Source organism: Gallinula chloropus, assembly GCF_964237585.1.
Source record: "Gallinula chloropus genome assembly, chromosome: 2".
Taxonomy (NCBI): domain Eukaryota; kingdom Metazoa; phylum Chordata; class Aves; order Gruiformes; family Rallidae; genus Gallinula; species Gallinula chloropus.
The window spans coordinates 1939016-1947842 of NC_140086.1; positions in this window are offsets into that span (position 1 = coordinate 1939016).

An 8827-nucleotide genomic window follows, 5' to 3' on the forward strand; every position below is an offset into this window, starting at 1 on the left:
AACATCCTCATCCTCCTGTCAGTGTCTGGCCACTTTTGGGGGGCTGAGGTAGGTTTATTTGGGGGGGGGAGGGTCACTTTGGCCATGGCACGTGGGTGGAAAAGGAGGGCATGGTTAACACTGACCACAAGAGACAAAGCCAGAACTGGAGCTGAGTGGACACCCCCCACACCCCCATGTTGACTGACCCTGTTACAGGTCTTCTGCTTTCTGAGGCCTCTTCTGGGGGCTTTTTTGTGCCCCAAACACCTTTCACAACAGGAGTTTATTGCTCCTGCTTGGTTTGCTGGCTTCCTGTTTGGACACCTGTGGTGAGTATCTAGTCCTTCCTCTTCCTGCTCAGCCCATGGGGTGGCTGGAGATGAGGGTCTTGAAGGTCATCCCATGGGAAGACCTTTGAGACCCTCAACCATTTCCTCAAGCAGGAGCTGTGGGAAAGGCAGCTGTTGGGGATGTGCTTTCTGTGATGGAGGTGTGATGCTAAATAGCAAAGGGGGGGCTGTGAGCACACTCCTCTCCTTAACTAGGGGCAGCCCAAGGGCTCCTGGGGCCAGGGAGGAAGAAGATGAGGAAGAGGAACACATCCATGGTCCCATGTATTGGGAGGGGAGTGACTGGAGTTACTGGAAGTTTTTGGGGGATGACCTGCTGGAGAGGAGCTCTGCAGAGAAGGACTGTCCTGGGGGGACCTGGTGGGTGACAGGGTGGCCATGAGCCAGCAGTGTGCCCTGGGGGCTGAGAGAGACAATGGGATCCTGGGGGGCATCCGGAGGAGTGTGGGCAGCAGGTCACAGGAGGGGATCCTCCCCCTCTGCTCTGCCCTGGTCAGGCCCCACCTGGAGTGTTGTGTCCAGGTCTGGGCTCCCTGGGATAGAAAAGCCAGGGATCTCCTGGAGAGAGTCCAGAGGAGGGACATGGAGATGCTGAAGGGCCTGGAGCATCTCCCCTGTGAGGAAAGGCTGAGGGAGCTGGGGCTGTTCAGCCTGGAGAGAAGAAGCCTGAGAGGGGATCTGATCACTGGGGATCAAGAGCTGAAGGGTGGGACACAGGGGGACATGGGCAGCCTCTTCTCAGTGTCTGTGGGGACAGGACAAGGGGTGATGGGCTCAAGTTGGGGCACAGGAAGTTCTGCATCAATATGTGGAAGAGCTTTCACACAGTGAGGGTGAGGGAGCCCTGGGACAGGCTGCCCAGGGGGGTGTGTAGTCTCCTTCTCTGGAGATATTCCAGCCCCATCTGGATGTCTCCCTGTGTGACCTGTCCTGGGGACCCTGCTTTAGCAGGGGTGGTTGGACCTGATGATCTCTGGAGGTCCCTACGATTCTGTGATTCTGTGATTCCCACTTCCAGCAGCATCCCCACCAGGCAGCATGAAAGACCCCCCCCTAAACCACGCTGCCCTATCCCAGGAGCCTTTGTCATAACACTTGGAACGAGCCGTCGCGGGCGTTTAATTCAGATTTACGCCGACAGGTTCTGCCCGTTAATTAAATATCAATTGATTGTTGGGAGAACACTTCCTTGGGTTTATCGCCTTTCTCAGAGACAAATCAAATTGCCCTGTCATTAACTTGCAGCTATACAATCCATACATAATTACTGCCTTATTAATACCTTGAGAGTTTACGAGGAAGTTTTTTAGGCAATTAATATTTGTGGGGATAGTTTGTATCAAGTTAATTCCATCAGGGTTATGTTAATAATGTGGACATCTCATAAGCTGGGTAATTAACGTCTTCCTCGTTAGCATCTTCTCAGATGCCAGTTAAATGTCAGGCCAGCCTTTGTGGCCAGGCTGCTTTTAATTAAGCACGTTATGACAGAGGGACTCGTGGCTGTTACATGTGAATAGAGGGAGGGCAGAGAGGCGTGTGGATCCCACCCTGATTGGGCTGGGGGTGTAAAATGGATTTGGAAATGGGATTTAGGGGTTGTTCCCAAGCTGGAGTGCAGGGAGAGGCGTTTCTCTGCCTTGTAGGAGGGTCAGGATCCTGCCCTGATGGGTGTTGGTCCATCTTGGCTCCGTTCAGAGCAGAGTTTGGGTTGAAAGGTTGGTCTTCCAAAGGAAGATCCCTGACGTGGACACACTGGAGTGGCCAAGGGATCAACCAGCATCTGCAACCAGGTTTCTGGGACAAGCTCAGCTTTGGATGCAGCTCCATGATAATCACCATGGAAATGAAGGTAAATCTTAGGCTCAGCTTAGCAAAAAGCTGAGGGGTTTGGTTGGGTTTCTTCATGGATTGGCAGATATCTTGCCAGTGTGTCCCACCCTCTGGGATTATCTTACTCCATGTAGCTTTCCTGGGGCTTTCATGCTGCTTTATCCACAAGGGAAATCAGCCAGGGGGCATGGCCATGTGTCCCCATGGCAGGAGCTAGTAGGATATCTCCATCTCCTGGAATGGATGCTGCTGAGATGCCCACAGGACAGGCATGTGCATCAGCGGTGCAAAGGGTCTTGCCCATGAGGTTTTCACCAGGAGATGTCCATGACCTGGCTGAACCTAAATCTCTCTGCCCACAGCCTTCCCTTCCCTGATGCTCATGAATAAAACATTGACCCTATCTACCTGGCCTGTTTGTCTTTGTGAAATATTCATCAGCTGCTGATTAAGTTTTAAGGAAGGGACATGTTGCCCAGGTGGGTTTTCTATGCTCCAGCAGCCCAGGGGCAGTGGTTTTGGGGATGGGTAACCATGGGGTTGGGGTTTGCCCCTTAGGATTGCTCTGGGAGAGGGATGGAGAGAGTTTTTCTCCTTCCTTGCTTATGTATGGAGTCCCTGCAAGAAATCCTGGTGGGATTGTGTGTGACCACACAGGAGGAAAAGGCCTTGGGGATCTGAATGAGGTCCTCCATCCCTGGCAAGCAAGGTAGTTGCAGAAGTATTGGCTCCTTTCAACAGTGAATCCTTGCAGGGACAACACTGTCATTGGGAAAAAACAAGGAATTAAATAAAATAAAGTCATTTTAAAATTGAATTGCCTTAGTAGTTATCCATAGTTCTTAAAATGAGGGGGTCTGATGCTTATGTCTTCCTTCCCCTCTTCTTGCTTCACTGTAAGGCTGACAGGAGACACCCAGGAGGCCATTCTTAATTGCAATTAGGAGCACAGCTAATGATCACCATCACAGGTAAGGTGGTGTGGTGGTTGTGTGGGCAGGATGGGCACTGGACTAGAGGTGGTTGACCACAAGGGATGGGAAACTGGATGGAGGTGGCTATAGAGGGAGGGGATGGGCAATGGGATGGAGGTGGTTATAGAGGGAGGGGATGGGCAATGGGATGGAGGTGGTTATAGAGGGAGGGATGGGCAATGGGATGGAGGTGGTTATAGAGGGAGGGATGGGCAATGGGATGGAGGTGGTTATAGAGGGAGGGATGGGCAATGGGATGGAGGTGGTTATAGAGGGAGGGGATGGGCAATGGGATGGAGGTGGTTATAGAGGGAGGGGATGGGCAATGGGATGGAGGTGGTTATAGAGGGAGGGATGGGCAATGGGATGGAGGTGGTTATAGAGGGAGGGATGGGCAATGGGATGGAGGTGGTTATAGAGGGAGGGGATGGGCAATGGGATGGAGGTGGTTATAGAGGGAGGGGATGGGCAATGGGATGGAGGTGGTTATAGAGGGAGGGGATGGGCAATGGGATGGAGGTGGTTATAGAGGGAGGGGATGGGCAATGGGATGGAGGTGGTTATAGAGGGAGGGGATGGGCAATGGGATGGAGGTGGTTGGCCACGAGGGGTGGGGAGCTGGTTGGCCTGAAGGTGTGAGTGATGAGGCAGAAGGAGTTGATCAGGAGGGATAAGCAGTGGAGTGGAGGTGGATGAGTTGGAGGAATAGACAGTGATCCAGAGGTGGTTGCAATGGGAGGGATGGAAGAGGCTGTGGTGGGAGGAGTATGGGATGGCATAGAGGTGGCTGAGTAGGAGGGATGGGCAACAGGAGGCAGGTTGACTGGGAGGCATAGGCAGTGGAGGGATGGAGCCTTCAGGTGAAGGTCTATTCCTGGTTGAGGACTCTGTATCCCTTTTGGGGTGGGGTGGTAGCCCCTCCATGCCCCATCTGTGTAAGCAGCTGAGAAACAGGGCTGCTCTCCCCAAGGTCTGCACCAGGCAGCCTTCCCAACCCCACCACCCCATCCAGCAGTGAAATCAACCCCCTGCCCATAGAGCATCACCTCCCTTCCCTGCTGCCACATCTCCTCTGGGCAACCCCCCAACAGCCCCAAAGACGAAGTTCTTGAGCTGCTATTGAATCAGCTCTTCCTAGAAATACCCCCCCCCCCCTCATCAAGAGCTCTATTTTCTTACACAAATTATTTCCCTTTGCCTCCACTCAAGCTCATTAGCATTCCCACCCACCACCCCATGGATCAATGTGGTGCTGGCCCAGAGCACACCAGTCGATTCCTGTTTGCCAGCAGACTCTACTCCCTGTCTAATCAGGAAGGGTCCAGCTGATGGCAATGCCTTTCTCCCTGATTCTTGCTACGGTTATTGGTCAACCACTGATTAATTTCCAATGGGTTAGTCCATCAGAGGGGGAGGAGGCTCTCTGGTTTAATTAGAAGTGGGTAATATGAGAGTGTATGATACGTGGCTGGCCAGTGGTGGGTTGTTGCAGAAGTGCCAAGAGGTTCAGCTTTTTTCTTCTTAGAGTGAAATTAAGGATAAAACCCAACCCCACACCCTTGGAATTAAAGGTCTCTGGTCATTCTGAGTGCAAGGATAGTGTCCAGCCTGGGAGCTGATGTAAGCAGCTTCGTTGCCACCTGCCTGAGCCTGCAGGAAGCCTGCCCTAGCTCTCTCCACAGCCAGCTGCTGGTGGCAGGCATCTGGTTGGGATGTGGCTCCTGAGATGGTGAGTGCCACCAGATATTAGAGGATAAAGCAACTCTCTGCTTCATGGAGCTTTATGGGATGTGAGGGCAGCATCCAGGGTGTGCATCCCAGTGCTAATCTTGCCCCCACACCATATTGTTCCCCCCCCCTCTAAGGAGCTATGTGGGTCCATTTGCTTGCTCCTGCAAGCTGCTGGGTCTCCTTGGGAGGAGCTGCTGAGTCAGCAGGTTGCACATCTGCAGGGGGGATCCACTGGAGGACGATATTAATCAGTGTTTTTCTCCCAGACTTTGGCAGCATCCCTGTGCTCACAGCTGTGTCTGTGCCCTGGGAAATAAGCTCTGATGGCTTCCCCCCCCACACACACACACCCTTTTTGCCTGCTGGGTGCTGCACCCTGTCCCCAGGTGCTTTTGGGGATGTGGGGACAGATGTGTCCTCCCTCTGGTAGTTTAGCTGGAGGGATGGGAGATGCTGCTCATGCCCCAGTGATGGGAGGGTGCTGCCCTGGTACCCTTCCCAGGCATAAAGCAGCTTTGCCCCTATCCCTTCTCAGACATGTTGGTGCTCCTTGGAGCATCTTTGGACATTAACTCTGCCAGGGGGACCATCCTGCACAGCACTTGGTGCTGAACTGAGAGGTGTCATCAGGGTCCCAAACCATCTCCACGATGCTCTGAAGGAAGAATAAGGTGTAATGAGGGTTGGGGGACTCACTGAGATGGGGGGTACCCACGCTGCTGGCTGTACCCATCACCAAGCCTGGGGTCCCATGTGGCACATGCTGCTTGGCTGCACTCTCATGCCATGATTAATTGGAAGCTGGATGAGGCCATGTTGGTAATTAAGATAATGCACTGTAGTTACACAGCCCTTCCTGGCCAAGCTCATCATGGGTGCTAATGAATTTAGCCCTGGTGGAAATGGGTGAGAAGGGTGATTTTTCTCCCAGAAAGAACCTCTAGCCCTGTTCTGGGAGCAGATCCTTTCCCTGTGCCTCAGTTTCCCTGGCTGAAAGCATGGGGAGGCAGGGGGTTGTGACTGAGAGTTGCTGAGGCTTGTTATCCAAGGGACATTTGGGACAGGGACTGCCATGACCACGTGCTTGCAACCCTGTTTTCCATCACCTGGATTTCCCATACTTTCATCCCCTTCCCAGTGCCTCATTTTCCCTGGTTGAAAGCATGAGGAGGCAGGGGGTTGTGGCTCAGCCCATCTAGCTGAGGGTTGTTGACCAAGGGACTTTTGGGACAGGGACTGCCATGACTACATGCTTACAACCCTACTTTCCATCACCTGGAGTTCCAACTGCCCTTCCCATACTTTCATCCCCTTCCCAGTGCCTCAGTTTCCCTGGCTGAAAGCATGGGGAGGCAGGGGGTTGTGACTGAGAGTTGCTGAGGGTTGTCCAAGGGACATTTGGGACAGGGACTGCCATGACCATGTGCTTACAACCCTGTTTTCCATCACCTGGAGTTCTACCTGCCCTTCCCATACTTTCATCCCTTTCCCAGTGCCTCAGTTTCCCTGGTTGAAAGCATGGGGAGGCAGGGGGTTGTGGCTCAGCCCATCTAGCTGAGGGTTGTTGACCAAGGGACTTTTGGGACAGGGACTGCCATGACTACATGCTTACAACCCTACTTTCCATCACCTGGAGTTCCACCTGCCCTTCCCATACTTTCATCCCCTTCCCAGTGCCTCAGTTTCCCTGGCTGAAAGCATGAGGAGGCAGGGGGTTGTGGCTCAGCCCATCTAGCTGAGGATTGTTGTCCAAGGGACTTTTGGAACAAGGACCACCATGACTACATGCTTACAACCCTGTTTTCCATCACCTGGAGTTCCACCTGCCCTTCCCATACTTTCATCCCCCTCCCTGTGCCTCAGTTTCCCTGGCTGAAAGCATGGGGAGGCAGGGGGTTGTGACTGAGAGTTGCTGAGGGTTGTCCAAGGGATATTTGGGACAGGGACTGCCATGACCATGTGCTTACAACCCTGTTTTCCATCACCTGGATTTCCAAAGGCCCTTCCCATACTTTCATCCCCTTCCCAGTGCCTCAGTTTCCCTGGCTGAAAGCATGAGGAGGCAGGGGGTTGTGGCTCAGCCCATCTAGCTGAGGGTTGTTGTCCAAGGGACATTTGGGACAGGGACTGCCATGACCATGTGCTTACCACCCTGTTTTCCATCACCTGGAGTTCCAAAGGCCCTTCCCATACTTTCATCCCTGTGGTTGTGGTTTGGCAAAGGGGAAGATGAGGGGAAACAGGATGTGTGAGCTGGGGAACTGTCACCCCCACGGTCACAGGGACACCTGAGTGGCAGCTGGTGAGGACACTGTGTGTTTCCTCATCCCTCCCTGGCTCCCTTCCCCACGGGCATTGGCTCTCCATGGAGGTTGGAAGCAGGAGGGGTGCAAGGGGAGGGGGTGGGGGGGCTCAGTGCAGGCTGCTGCTCTCTGGAGATTGCTTTGTGTTGTAATCAAGCACTTACTTATTCTCTCTGATATTTTTCCCCCTCCTTTTTGTTGTTGCTGGTTTTCATGTTTCTATCATGTTGGCAATTTTCTCCTCCCCCCCCCCCACCCAACCCCCCATCCCTCCCTGTGTGATACACCAGAAACCTGAGACCAGGAACCATCCAGGTTGCAAAGGACTGTTGGTTGGGTCACTAGTCTCCTGCTGAGGCATCTTCCAAGCTGTTAACCCTACCCAAGCTGCATGAACAACACCCCCACCCATGCACACCCCCCCACACCTTGACCCCATACAATTTCTGGTGCAGAAATCCCCATCAGGCTGGATGTCCCAGCCCCACCCTGGGCAGCCTGTCCCAGGGCTCCCTCACCCTCACTGGGAAGAAGTTCTTCCCCAGATTGGTGTGGAACTCCCTGTGCTCCAACTTGAGCCCATCACCCCTTGTCCTGTCCCCACAGACACTGAGAAGAGGCTGCCCATGTCCCCCTGTGTCCCACCCTTCAGCTATTGATCCCCAGTGATCAGATCCCCTCTCAGGCTTCTTCTCTCCAGGCTGAACAGCCCCAGCTCCCTCAGCCTTTCCTCCCAGGGGAGATGCTCCAGGCCCTTCAGCATCTCCATGTCCCTCCTCTGGACTCTCTCCAGGAGATCCCTGGCTTTTCTATCCCAGGGAGCCCAGACCTGGACACAACACTCCAGGTGGGGCCTGACCAGGGCAGAGCAGAGGGGGAGGATCCCCTCCTGTGACCTGCTGCCCACACTCCTCCTGATGCCCCCCAGGATCCCATTGTCTCTCTCAGCCCCCAGGGCACACTGCTGGCTCATGGCCACCCTGTCACCCACCAGGACCCCCAGGTCCTTCTCCACAGAGCTCCTCTCCAACAGCTCCTGTTTCATCTCCTAAAGTTCTCTCCCTGTTTACTGATCACCTCAGTAATTCTGCCTTCTTCTACACTTCTGGGGAATCTCTTTTTAAAACATCCTAGAAGCACCAGTGGTCAAGAAGTGCCCATGCAAAAGGAAAAGACAACATCAAGGAGCTCAGGGAGCAAGGGCTGGCAAGCTGTGTTCACACAGCCAGCAGCTCCACATTGGTTTTAGTCAACACCTATTTAACTCGGACATCCCTCTCTAAATGGCAACTTTCCTGATGCAGCACTTAGGAACTGATCCATGGGTTGGGTTTTTTTTATTTCATCCTCCAGTGAATTTTCAGGAACAGATCAAAAAAGTTGAGATTGGGTGCTCCTGATAGCCTCAGATGACAAACAAGTAGGGAGAGAAGCTCACACCTCCCCAAAAACTGGAGGAACAGTCACTCTGTCTTTACCCATCATGGTTTGGGTTTGGGGTTTGGTTTTTTTGCCTTTGCAAAGTCACTTTCACATCTTCATGGTGCTATTTCTCCTCAGCAGCCCCTTTCTTTGGGGGCTGGTAGCAAACCTTCAGGGCAAGTGCTTTCCTCCACAGCCCAGAGAAGGTGCTGGGACTCTGGGACAAGGGAAA